Raw genomic sequence first — 14,692 nt, 5'->3', positions numbered from 1 at the left:
TTTTTTTTTTTTTGTATCTCTAATAGAGACAGGGTTTCACCACGTTGGCCAGGATGGTCTTGATCTCGACCTCGTGATCCACCCGCCTTGGCCTCCCAAAGTGCTGGGATTACAAGCGTGAGCCACCACGCCAGGCCACAAATACTGCTTTCTATTGGCCAACACAGGAAGAAACATGAACTTCCTTCCTCAAGTTTGAGGCTGGAGTCTTTGTCATGGCCTTCAGTCACTAGTGAGACTGGTGATCTCCTCATCCAACCATGAGCACATTGAGGACAAGGGCACATCTGAGTCATCTCTGTCATCCCAGTGCCTGGCACAGTCAACATTTGTTGGTGGAAGGAAGGCAGGAATGCCACCCATCCCCCTGGGGGAGATAGTCTTGGGCACAGTCTCTCTTTGCATTGCTCCTGCAGGGTACTGAACCACCTCTACCCTCACAGCAACCTCCTCTCCATCATCCATCACTTCAGGCCACTCAAGGGTGAGCAAGCCAGCTGATAGCACTTTTCAGCTACACAAATGGATAAATCACAGAAACCAACATTTGTCAGACCCAGCTATCCTGATTCTTGTTGTGAACAAAATGATCATTAATTCCTTTGGACGAGTCCCCTAGTCTCCAGCCATTTGTCTCCTTTCCCCATGGGCAAATAACAATGCGAGTCCTATTAGTGGTCTCTAGTCATCTCATAGCATTGCAGGGAGAGCTGAAGCTGGATGAATGGACATCCCTGAGCTTGTGGAGTTCTCATCAAATGGGCAGTGACTGGGTATGATCCCCTTTGGAGCCTGTCACTGCTGTTGACATTGAAAATACCGGTGTGGAAACAAATGCTGTCTTTGTCACAGGCTGAACTACAGGGGCCTCTCCTTCCCTAAGCTGGCAGCTGAGGCTAAGTACTTGAGATCCCTGGGCCAGCTGTTGTGAAGTAAACACCAGGCAGTAGGTAAGGCAAGATTCAGAACTGGGCAGAAAGCCAGGCTGGAGGGGGAGCTCTGATAGGAGGGGAGCACAAAAGTTGGCAAACAAGTGCTTTCCAAGTAGGTTTTACAAAATACAATCTGGCCTCTAAAGTAGACAAAGCACCAATGAGGGGTGCAGGGGTGGGAGTGCTGCCTAAAAATGCCTGCTGTAACTCACTATCAGCTCAAGAAGATTCTAGAACTGGAAAGGCACTGTGAGCAATGTTTCCCGAGGAGGCTTCCCTTGGAGCACAAAAAGATAGCCACACCCTTTGAAGTTAGCTGGGAGCTTACAAAGAGCAGTGTTGTTTCCACTAAGGAAGAATGATAGCCCTGCATAATGGTGTCCTTATTCTGTAAACCCCAGACCTTGTGCGATGAGGGGCAAGTGAGCCTGCAGGCCCCAGCAAAGAGGGAGGAAATGGTTGGCAAAACACATACTTTTAGCTTGCTTGCTGGTCAACATGGAAGGTCTCCCCTAGGAAGATGGTGTGGTCAAAGTCAGGGGTCTGTTTCAACTCTCTTCCAAGGATGATTGCTAAATCATATCAAGATACCTTTTTAATTTGATGATGGCTGATGTAAGTTTCCAAATGCTCACATCTTCTGTCATATTTGATGTATTTCAGTGAATCATGCCACAAGCTGAGAGGCTCTAGAGATGAAAGGCTGATGAGAAAAAACGAATGAGCCCATTGTTTTACATCAGAATGAGAATGGTGATATTTCTGAGTAGTGGGATTCCTGTCACACAAAAGGGGAAGTCAGTAGGCTAGCAGTAGCTGCCAAGGGCAGCTTATTGGACAATTATTAGGGAATGGAATCCTAAAATTGGAATTTTAACATAGCCTTGATCAACTTTGGAATGCCTATGGTATTGCATCATACATGCTTGTGTCAGGGACCACTTCCAAAATTCTGACTCATCTCTCAGGCCAATGAAACCATTTCAGCATGTGAATTACACCCCTGGTGTCATCCAAGAGAATTTTTGTCAGCCCTGGTGCCCAGGACCGATTCCATTAGGCCTAGGAGAAGCTGTGTGGTGCAACAGAAAGAGCCACGATGAGCCCTGGGCTCTAGTCCCAGCTCTGTTGCCAATTAACTGTCATTCCAAGGGAATCTTTTAATGAATCTGTATCTTGGTTTCTTTAGCAGTTAAAAGGAGACAGTTGAATTTGATGAGTTAGTCTCTTACAGCTTTAAAAATAAAAATGCATGTTTCATAGCTTGGCATTCAACAAAGAATTGTTGTGGATATGCAAGTAATCTAATTTTATAATTTTCTTTAGGTATGAAAGGAATCTTAAACATCATATAGTCCAACCCCTTTATCATACAGATGTGGAAACCAAGGTCCAGAAAGGGGAAGGGATTTGCTCAATTAGTGCAGAATTAGGGTTAGAGATCACGTTTCTGGATTCCCAGTCCAATGCATTTTCCACTACACTTATTTTTAAATCAAGTAATACATGAGCATGGTTTAACAATATGAAATAGGCAGCTGGGCGCGGTGGCTCACACCTGTAATCCCAGCACTCTGGGAGGCCGAGGCAGGCGGATCATGAGGTCAGGGGATGGAGACCATCCTGGCTAACACAGTGAAACCCCATCTCTACTAAAAATACAAAAAAATTAGCCAGGTGTGGTGGCGGGCGCCTATAGTCCCAGCTACTCAGGAGGCTGAGGCAGGAGAATGGCCTGAACCTGGGAGGTAGAGTTTGCAGTGAGTAGAGATCATGCCACTGCACTCCAGCCTGGGCGACAGAGTGAGACTCCATCTCAAAAAAGAAACAAAGAAAGAAATATATATATATATATATACACACACACATATATAAAATACAGAGAACTGACAATTAAAAACAACAGTTCTCTGCCCCACTCCTCCCCATCCCCAGTCCCACTCCTCAGAGGCAACCATTTTTTAACAGATTCTGTTGGCAATTCATCTGATAGTTACTTCTGAATCTCTAAATATTACTCTGTTTCTATTCCTAATTTATGCATTTTGGACATTATCTATTGACTCCCTGTTATAAAAATGGAAGATTTAGCTCACTTAACATTACTCCCAACTGCCTCTCTTTCTTCTGCCTCCCCATGGTTGATAGCATTATTTTATGAGATTTTTAAAAATTCACTTTTTAAAATAGCATGCTATTTTGAAATTTACTTTTTTGGTGTACAGCTCTATGAGTTTAGGCAAATACATAAAGTCATGTAACTGCCACGACAATCATGATACAGAACAGTTCCATACCCCCCAAATCCCTTCATGCTGCCCTTTGTAATCAACTCCTTCCTTTACCCCCTACACTGATCTGTTTTGTTGCTATAATTTTGTCTTTTCCAGAATGCCCAGAAATTGAATTATATACCATATAACCCTTTGAGACTGACTTCTTTCACTCAGTATAACTATTTTGAGATTCATGTATCTGTTGTTCATTCTTTTGTATTGCTGAATAGTACTCCACTCATGGATGTACCACAGCTTATCCATTCACCAGTTGCAGACCCTTTCAGTTGTTTCCAGTTTGATAGCATTATTTTTAGTTATTCTATTGGTTACTTTTTAACTGGAAATCATATACTGAAACCTCTACTTCTTGCACCATCATCCACTATATAGTAAGTAGATCTTCCTTTTCAGAATAGTAAATGCTTTGGACTGATTGAAAAACATAATACTTTCATTTCTTTAGTCACAGTTTTAGGTGGATTTAATTTGAGGGTGTGATTTTTCATGGGGGTGGGAAGATTTGTTCAAATGCTGTCCAGCAGCCCTATTCAAGGCTACAGCCATTCTAAATGCCTCCTGTCACATAGCGGGCCTTCTCTAGTACTAGACATGCTTGTTGCTGGGAAGATATGCATGTACTTTCTGTTCTGACCGTTGCTAACTCAGGCAGTAGTTTTTGGGAAAAAGACCTTTCTTCATGTGGATTTCAGCTTTTGTCTGTCATGTTTTTTCTGTTCCAGCTGCCTTCACCAGTGAGCACAAAGCCACATTTCAAAGGAAACTGACAAATTATCCCCAGCTGCCAGAAGGAGGTTAGTTTTCTGTGTGTTCAGTGTCCCCCTTCTCTGATAACCAACAGGTTAACTTTCTAAAGGGAACTGACAAAAGCAGAAATTGTCCTTTTACCCAAATGAGTTGTGATTGTTGATTTTTTAGAAGATGTGGATTTGTAATATTCCTCTCCGTTCCTACTCTAATTTATACCAGGAAATAGAGTGTAAGTGATCACAATGGAACCTCTATTGTTTGCAAGATTCATATTAATGCATTCTGGTTTTTTAAGTGCTTACAAGATCTAAATTAATTTTTAAATTAGCTAGCACAGTGTCTTTACTCAATGAGTAACCATTTAAAGGCTGAATGATGTCAGCCCTGGCCATAGAGATTTATGTGTTGTTATATTTCATTTGCATTTTTAACCATCTTTGTACATGTGTTATGCATCTAGCACTTATGCTGTATAACAGGAGAGAGTCTAATGCCTAGCACAGTACACTACACATAGTAGGTGCTCACTAAATGCCATTTGAATTGAAATGATCCAAAAGAGTGTCATGTATCTATGATGGTAAAATATTCTGTGTTAATGCAATGAGTCAGGCATTCTCAAACGCTAATAGGAATGCAAACTGGTACAACTGTCCCACAGGGCAACTTGGCAAAATGCTCGAAAGCCTTAACCATGTTCTTATCCTTTTACCCAGTAATTCTCTTTCTAAGGATTTATGGTAAAAGGAAATAGAGATGCACAAAAAATACAAATACATGGAAATTCATTGTGGCAGTATTTAAAATAGAGAAAAAGTGGAAACAAGTTGTCCATACTATGAAATCCTATGCAGTAACATTTATACTATGAAATGCAAGGTAATTATTTAAAATCATGTTTAGAAGAATATTTAATGACTTGAGTAAATGCTCATGGTCTAAATTAAGCAGGGGAAAGGAGGATACACAAACATACAGTGAAATCCCAACTCTGTGTGTGTGTGTGTGTGTGTGTGTGTGTGTGTGTGTGTGTGCAGGAAATAAAAAAGACTAGAAAGAAATAATAGAAATATTAACAATGATTAGCCAGCCATGGTGGCACATGCCTGTAGTCCTAGCTACTCAGCAGGCAGAGATGTGAGGATCCCTTGGACCCAGAAGTTTGAGGTTGCAGTGAGCTGTGATTGCACCACCGTGCTCCAGCCTGGGTGACCGTGTCCCTAAGCAACAAACCACAGAACTATAATTATCCCTATGTTGTGGGATTATGAGTCATTTTCATTTTCTTATTTTTGTAATGAGCTTATCTTACTTTAAAATCCAAATTTTTTTAATTTTAAAGAACTAACTACTACTTATGCTAGAGGGCTGACATTCATAAAATCCTAGTAATGAGATATAGAACCATTTCTCCAACTAGTGTCAAATCTTCATCTTTAAAAAAAAAAATGAGATAGGGTCTCACTCTGTTGCCCAGGCTAGAGTGAAGTGGGCTGATCATAGCTCACTGCAGTCTTAAACTCTTGAACTCAGTGTCAATTCTTCAGATGCCATATGGATGGTTACGGCAGTGGTCAGTTTTTAGAAAAACTAAATAAAGCCCAGAAGTCATTTCAGATTTAAATACTCTGAGGGGTGGGGTACAGTGGCTCATGCCTGTAATCCTACTACTTTGGGAGGCCAAGGTAGGTGGCTCACTTAAGCCTAGGTGTTCAAGACCATCCTGGGCAACATGGCAAAACCTCATCTATACAAAAAATTTAAAAATTAGCCAGGTCTGGTGACATGCACATGTAGTCCCAGCTACTCGGGAGGCTGAGGTGAGAGGATTGCTTGAGGCCAGAAGTTCCAGACCAGCCTAGGCAACAAAGGAAAACCCCATTTCAACAAAGAAAAAAATGTGAAAAATAAGCCAGACGTGGTGGTATATGCCTGTAGTCCAAGCTACTCAGGAGGCTGAGGCAGGAGGATCACTTGAGCCCAGGAGTTTAAGGCTGCAGTGAGCTGTGATCATACCACTGCACTCCAGCCTAGGTGACAGAGTGAGACCCTATCTCAATAATAATAGTAATAATAATGATAACAGTAATAATAATAATAATAATAATAATGCTCTGAGCCTTAGTTTGATATTGAAAGGAAAATATGTTTATCCTTTTCTCTAGGCCTAGTTAATTTTCATCCTTCTCTCTCCATCCCCACCCCTTTTTAAACTTTCCAGATCTGTGGAACAAATGTTGAGCAAACTGGAAATAAATAAAATCCAATGGCTTTAAGATACCACAAATCCCTCCCTTCCTGTGTACTAATGGCTACCTGCCCATTCTACTCCCCAGAGTGAAGGGCTAGAGTCAGCCAAAATGGAGGCTTTTCTGATTCAAGCATGCAAAATGCAAATGCTCAAAAGATAGAAAAACTTAGGAAGTCTGAAAAGATTGAGACACAACATGTGCAACTCTCCCTCCCCTAGATTCTTAGCTTCATGTGATATAAAGTATGGGCTCTGATGGGGGAAAAACCCAATCACAGAAGACAGATGTATTAGTCTGTTCTCATGCTGCTCTGAAGAAATACCCAAGCCTGGGTAGTTTATAAAGGAAAAAGATTTAATTGACTCACAGTTCCACATGGCTGGGGAGGCCTCAGGAAACTTATACTCATGGCAGAAGGGGAAGCAAACATGTCTTTCTTCACATGGTGGCAGGAGAGAGAAGTGCCAAGTAAAAGAGAAAAGCCTATTATAAAACCATTAGATCCTGTAAGAACTCACTCACTATCATGAGAACAGCATGAGGGTAGGCACCCCCATGATTCAATTACCTCCCACCAGGTCCCTCCCACGACACTTGGAGATTATGAGAACTACAATTCAAGATGAGATTTGGGCAGTGACACAGCCAAACCATATCAGCAGATGTATTAAGGACAGTTCATATTTCAAAGAAATCACACAATCCTGGACCTTTAGAGCTGGAAGGAAAATATTCCAGCAAGTATAGGTCTCCTTCCAAATACCAGATACTATGCTAATCCAAATGTTATCTCATTAAAAAACCACCTACCAGCACACCTCATTTTATACATGAGGAGAGAGGTTATTTACCCAGAGACAGGTTATTAACTACCTTAGCTCACATCATTTGTTGGCTGCTAAGTTGTGATAGTTCCCATATCTTCTGGAGACTCTCAAGTGAAAAGATGGGTTTTTCTAGTAGAATCTTTCCTTCAGCTCCAAATATTCCAAATACTTACTATGTACTTGTGCTTGGATGTTTTGCTAACAGCTCAAGCTAATCAGGTACAAAGTCAAACTCATGGTGTTTCCCTCATCTCCCTGTCACCCAGGATCTGAACCAAAGTCTGTTTTGCTTTTTACTGTATTTCATCCCCCACAAACAGTCTGTTAACAAGTCCTGTCAATTTTTTCCTTCAAAAACGACCTCCAGGTCCTAACATACTCTCAAGGCAACTCAACCTCTACCTCCTTAAAAAAACAACCCTTCTTGACCACTTCAGCCATACTCTTGCCTCTCTTCTGGCTTCATACAGCACTTTTAATCTGCATGACACAGTTTAGTTTAGCACTTGTCATTCAGGGGCAATTAGCATGTGCTCAGTAGCATTCACTCATGCAACAAGCATGTATTGAGTGTCTACTATATTCTACACCCTGAAATGGAGAATTCACTTTTCTTGTTTTCCCAAATAGACATCAAATACCCCGAGAGTCGAGGTCACATCTTTCTTCATAGTTTCTTAAACACCCAGTGCAGTTCTGGGCACATACTGAAGACTTGTTAGTTAAAAAGCAGTACAGACTCAAGGAATCTGTCACCAGTTCAGCAGCTGATGAGCTCAGGGGACACTTTAGTCAATAATTCTGCTGCAACATCTCACAAGCTACACGAGTATGATCCACTCATTCAACAAAGACGGTGTATTAAAATGTGAGTTTTTAACACCATAACTTCAGAGATAAGTAATGAGATTTAATAACTAATCAGAGATATGGGATCCTAAAAGTCAGCTTCTGCTTTTAGAAAGATGGAGTAGATGTACTTTTCTCTATTCCTTTCACTAAGTACAAGTATAAACCCTAGTTATTATATATACAACAAACATAAGACAACCAAGAAAGGTGGAGAGAAGATAGACTGACTAAGGACCTTGAGACTCAAAGAGTGACATGTTCGTGAGTTCCCTGAGCTTTCTTTTTGCCTCAAATATCCCAGGCTGGCTGCTAGAGAAACTAGCAATTCAGAAAACACCAGTGGGAACAGATTTTTCCAAAGCCCCAACAAAAGCCTACTCTCTCTAGCCAAAGGACCAGAAAAGGGGCATCCTAGAAAGACAGAAAACTTTTAGACCATTATTGCTCTACTGCAGCCAAACACCGCAGGAGAAACTGTAACCCTCACCTCCAACTGTCCAAGCAAAGGCTGAGTGGCGAGACTGAACTTCTACCCCAATCTGGCAGTAACAAGGCAACTCTTCCAGTTTTTTCTACTAGAACAATGTCAGAATAAAACCACTAAAACATAAGGTTTAAATAAGATCCAGAGTCTCGTGACATAATATCCAAAATGAACAGTATTCAATTGAAAATCATTCATCATACCAATAACCAGGAAGATTTCAAACTAAATGAAAAAGACAGTCAATTCATGCCAGCACTAAGATGACTGAGATAGAATTATCTGACAAAGATTTTGAAACAGCTATCATAAAAATGCTTCAATGAGCAATTACAAACATGCTCGGAACAAATAAAAAGAACAGAAAGTCTCAGTAAGCAAATAAGAATATATAAAGAACCAAATGTAGACTTTAGAACTGAAAAACACAACAACCAAAGTGAAAATCTCAGTGAATAGGGTGAACAACACAATGGAGGGGACAAAGGAAAAAAATCAGAGTACTTGAGTATATAACAACAGAAATTATGCAGGGAGCAAATAGACTGGAAAAAAATAACAGTCTCAGGGACCTGTATAACTATTACAAAAGATATAACATTCATGTCATTAGAGTCCCAGGATGAGAGGAGGAGACTATGACTGAAAAGTATTTCAAGGAATAATGGCTGAAAATTTTCCAAATTTGGCAAGAGACATAAACCTACAGATTCAAAAAGCTTAGAGAATCTCAAACATGCTAAATCCAAAGAAATCCACACTAAGACATATCATAGTCAAACTTCTGAAAACTAAAGACAAAGAAAACAATCTTGAAAGCAGACAGAGGAAAAACAATGATTTGGCCAAGCATAGTGGCTCATGCCTATAATCCCAGCACTTTTGGAGGCCAAGGTGGGTGGATTGCTTGAGCCCAGGAGCTTGAGACCAGCCTGGACAACATGGTGAAACCCCATCTCTGCAAAAAGTACAAAAATTAGCCAAGTGTGGTGGTACACACCTGTAGTCCCAGCTACTCGGGAGGCTTAAGTAGGAGGATCACTGAGCCCAGGGAGGTAGAGGCTGCAGTGAGCCATGATCATGCCACACTGAACTCCAACCTGAGTAACAGAGTAAGGCTCTGTCTCAAAAAAGAAAAGAAAAACAATACTTTGACAGAGAAACTGAGAAACAATTATTTTAATGGCAGTTGATTTCTTGTCAGAAACCATGTGGCCAAAAGGAATTGACACATTTTTCAAATGCTGAAAGAAAAGAACTAAATCCTATATCCCACAAAAATATCCTTCAGGAATGAAGTGGGAATCAAGACATTCTCAGATGAAGGAAAATTAAGAGAACCTGTCTCCATCAGAGCTACTCTAAAATAATAGCTAAAGGAAGTTATCTAAACAGAACAGAAATGATAAAATAAATCTTGGAACATCAAGAAGCAAGAAATAATACAATAAGCAAAACTATGGTGAACACAATAGACTTTCCTTCCTCTTTGAGTCTTCAAAATTTTGTTTGATGGTTGAAGCAAAAATAATAATACTGTCTGATATAGTTCTTATTGCATGTAGAGGAAATATTTAAGTTGATCATATCATAAACTAGGGAGATAAAGAGACATTAACAGAAGTAAGCTTTTATACTTCACTCATACTGGCAAAATAACATTACCAGTAGACTGTGATAAGTTATGTATACACAATGTAATACATAGAGCCACCACTCAAAATCTATACAAAGATATACACTCAGAACCACTACAGATAAGTCAAAATGTTACAATATTCCCAAAAATATTCAAGTACTCATAGGAAGGCAGGAAAAAGAAAATAAAATTAAAAATAAAATGGCAGACTTAGATCCTAACATATCAATAATTACATTAAATGCATATAAAGTCTAAATACACCAATTAGAAGACAGAGACTGGCAGAGTGGATAAGGAAAAACGACCCAACAGTATGTACTATACAAGAAACTCACCTTAAATATAATGATACAAGACAACTGAAAGTAAAAGGAAGGAAACATATTTATCATGCAAGCATTAGTCAAAACAAAGCATGAGTGTCTATATTAATATCAGATAGATTTCAGAGAAAGAAAATTATCAGAGACAGAGAGGGACATTATATAATGATAAGTGGCTCAACCCACCAAAAAGATGTATCAATCCTAAATGTGCATGGAACAAACAACAGAGCTGTTTGTGAAGCAAAATATGTGAAGCAAAAACTGATAGAACTGAAAGAAGAAAATCCACAAAGCCACAATAGTTGGAAATTTCAACACTCCTCTCTTAACAATTGATAGGACAACTAGACAGAAAATTAGCAAAGATAGAGAACTCAACAATACCATCAATAACAGGATCTAATCAACATGTATAGAATACTCCATCCAACACAAGCAGAATACACATTCTGGAGAACATAGAACAAGAGAGACCATATTCTGAGCCATAAAAGAAACCACAACAAATTTAGAAGAATTGCAATTGTACATAGTGTGTTCTCTGACAATAATGGAATCAAATTAGAAATTAATAACAGAAAGATAACAGGAAAACATCCAAACACTTGAAAAATAAACAACATCCTTCTAAATAATCTATGGGTCAAAGAGGAAGTCTCAGGAGAAATGTTTAAAATACATTGAACTGAATTGAAAATAAAACTATAATATTTCAAAATTTGTGGGACATGGCAAAAGCCACGCTGAGAGGGAAATTTATATCACTAAATTATACATGAGAAAAGAGGAAAGGTCTCAAGTCAGTAATCTAAGCTTCCACCTCAAGAACCTAGAAAAAGAACAAATAAACACAAGGCAAGCAGAAGGAAGGAAATAATAAAGATAAGAGTTGAAATTGAATAAAAGGAAAACAATAGAGAAAATTAATGAAAGAAAAACCTGTTCCTTTGTAAAAACTAAAGAATTTAATAAAATTGACAGACCTCTAGCAAGACTGATCAAAAAGAGAGAGAGAGAGAGAGAGAAGAAACAAATTACCAGTATCAGAAACAAAACAGGGGATACCACTACAAACCCTGCAGACATCAAAAGGTTAACAACTTTACACACACAAATATAACGATGAACCAATTCCTTGAAAAACAGAAACTACCACAATTCACCCAATATAAATACAGGTAGTAGCTCCATAACAATTAAGGAAATTAAATTCATAATTTAAAAACTCCCCAAACAGAGATCTCTAGGCTCAGATGGTTTCAACTGGGGAATAAACATTTAAAGAAAAAGTAATGCCAATTGTACATAATGTCTTCCAGAAAATAGAAGTAGAGGAAATATTTCCCAATTCATTTTATTAAGCTAATATTACCCTGATACTAAAATCAGACAAAAACAGTAAAACTGCAGGCCAATATCACTCATGAAAGTAAATGCAAAAATTAATAACAAAATATTAGCAAACAGACTTCAGCAATATGAAGGAATTACACACCATGACCAAGTGAGGTTTATTCCGTGTACGCAAGTCTGGTTCAATATTTAAAAATCAATCAATGTGAACCACCATATTAACAGCTAGAGAAGAAAAATCACATGATTATATCATTTGATGCCGAAAAAATATTTCACAAAATTCAGCATCCATTCATAATAAAATCTTTCAGCAAACAGGGAATAGAGAGGAATTTCCTCAACTTGATAAAGAGCATCTGCAAAAGAAAACCCCTACAACTAACATTTTACTTAATGGTGAAAAACTGATTGTTTTCACCCTTAGATCAGGAAAAAGGCAAGGATGTGCACTTTCACTACTCTTATTCATCATAGTGCTGGACATTCTAGCTAGTACAGAAAGTCCAGAAAAGGAAATAAAAGGCATATAGATTAGAAAGGAAGAAAGAACATTTTCTTATTTTCAGATGACATGATGGTCTGTATAGAGAATACCAAGAAAACTATTTTTTTTTAACTCTTAGAACTAATAAACGAGTTTGGCAAGGTCAGGAGATACAAGATAAGCATACACAAATCAATTGTATTTCTATATATTAATAATGAATACATAAACACCAAAGTTAAAAATACGACACCATTTATAATTGCTCAAAAAAGACTTAGGTGTATATCTAACAAAACATGAATAAGACTTGTATGTTGAAAACTACAAAATGCTGAGGAAAGAAATCAAATATCTAACTCAATGGAGAGGCATACCATGTACTTTAAATGCTTTAAATCCATTTTAAAGATTAAGCATAAAGGTGTCAATTATTTCCAAATTGATATACATGTTTACCATAATTCCTATCAAAACAGCAACAAGATTTTTGTATAATTTTATGTCAAATTTATACAGAAAGTCAAAGGAACACAAATAGCTAAAGCAAGTTTGAAAAAGAAGAATAAAGTGGGAGGAATCAGTTGACCCCATCATATATCTACAGTAATCAAGACTGTGTGGTATTGGTAGAAGGACAGACACATAAATCAATAGAACAGAACAGAACCCACAAATAGTCCCATATAAATATGACCGACTGACTTTTTAAAAGATACACACACAATTCAATGGAGGAAAGATAGCCTTTTAAACAAATGATGATGGAGAAATTACACATCCATGGTAGGGAAAAAAAAAAAACCTTGTAGTAGTCACGGTTCTCCAGAGAAACAGAACCAATAGGATGTGTGTGTGTGATGGGGGGTGTGTTTAGAGAGAGAAAAAGAGACAGAGAGAGAGATTGATCGATTGATTGATTAAGAAATTGGTTCATGGAATTGTGGAAGCTGGTAAGCCCAAAATTTGCAGGGTAGGGCAGCAGGCTGGAGACTCAGGGAAGAGTTAATGTTGCAACTTGAGTTCAAAGGCAGTCCGCTGACAGAATTCCCTCTTCTTGAGGGGCCTTCAACTGATTGGATAAGGCCCACCCCCATTATGGAAGGTAATCTACTTTACTCAAAGTCTACTGATTTACATGTTAATCTCCTCTAAAAAACAAAATACCCTCACAGCAACATTCAGAGGTGTTTCACCAAATATCTGGGTACTGTGGCCTAGCCAAGTTGACACATAAAATTAACCATCACAAAGCTCAATCTAAGACTCATACTTTATACAAAAAGTATCTGAAAATGGATGATGTAGTTAAACATAAAAACTATTTTAAAATGTTTAAATAAACAGTAGAAAATGTTTGGGATCTAGAGCTTAGGCAAAAAGTTCTTAGACTTGATACCAAAAGCACAATCCATGAAAGGAAAAATCAATAAATTGGACCTGACCAAAATATAAAACATTTACTCTGTGAAAGAAGATGAAAAGACAATTTGTATAACATAATGGGAGAAAATATTTGCAAACCGTACATCTGACAAATGACACATATCTGGAATACATTAAGAACCTTAAAAAACTCAACAGTAAAACAAAATCCAACTAGAAAATGGGCAAAGGACATAAAGATACGTTTCACCAAAGAAGAAACATGGATTGTAAAGACAAGAAAAGATGTTCACCATCATTAATCATTAGGGAAATGCAAATTAATACTTCAATGAGATGTCACTATATACCTATTAGAACAGCTGAAATAAAAAAACAGTGACAATACCAAATGTTGGTGAAAATGTAGAGAAACTGGATCTCTCAGACATTGCTGGTGGGAATGTGAAATGTTACAGGTTCTCTGGAAAACTCTTTGGCAGTTTCATATAAAACTAAACATGCAAGTACCATAGGACCCAGCAATCACACTCCTGGACATTTATCCCAGAGAAATGAAAACTTATGTCCACACAAATTCTCAGACGTGAATGTTTATAACAGTGTTATTCGTAATAGCAAAAAACTAGAAACAACCAAAATGTCCTTCGATAGGTGAATAATTAAACAAACCGTGCTACAATAAAAAAGAATGGACAATAACTTGGATGGACCTTAAGGGTATTACCTTGAGTGCCAAAATTGTTTGCACAAAGATCTCCACTCCTCACTCCTCTGCCATTGCAAACATTCTAGCTTCGATTAACTGGGATTCAAAAGACAAACTGGCAAAAAGAAACACCCAGGTGATTTCAATTTTGTAGCAGTGTATGAGAAGTGGCAATCTCTAAGGCAATGTTTCTTAAATATTATTATCCCATATCTGCAAGACACACGCATTCACACATGTGTACGTGTACACACATGCACACACACACACATTTCCAAGATGACAGATTTTCATGCAATGAGATTTTGGCCTCTATTGATTCATTTTCGAAGATGAAAGATAGAGACCTACCTGAGCTGTGCTCGAATGAGGGGAAAGGGTGATGGTTGGTAGTG

The 14,692-nt window shown here is 38.3% G+C and overlaps 1 protein-coding gene across 3 annotated transcripts in view; it reads left to right on the top strand.

Moving 5' to 3' along the window:
* Positions 1–14,692, top strand: part of PLAC1 (placenta enriched 1) — a 198,513-nt gene that overhangs the window by 157,738 nt on the left and 26,083 nt on the right. For all 3 annotated transcript variants that reach the window (XM_065538815.1, XM_065538816.2, XM_015444323.4), the window contains exon 2: positions 3,952–4,023. The gene's annotated coding sequence lies outside the window, so the exon portion shown is untranslated. The remainder of the gene's footprint in view (positions 1–3,951; positions 4,024–14,692) is intronic.

Source organism: Macaca fascicularis, chromosome X (assembly GCF_037993035.2).
Source record: "Macaca fascicularis isolate 582-1 chromosome X, T2T-MFA8v1.1".
NCBI classification, from domain to species: Eukaryota; Metazoa; Chordata; class Mammalia; order Primates; family Cercopithecidae; genus Macaca; species Macaca fascicularis.
This window is presented reverse-complemented; position numbering and strand designations above follow the sequence as displayed.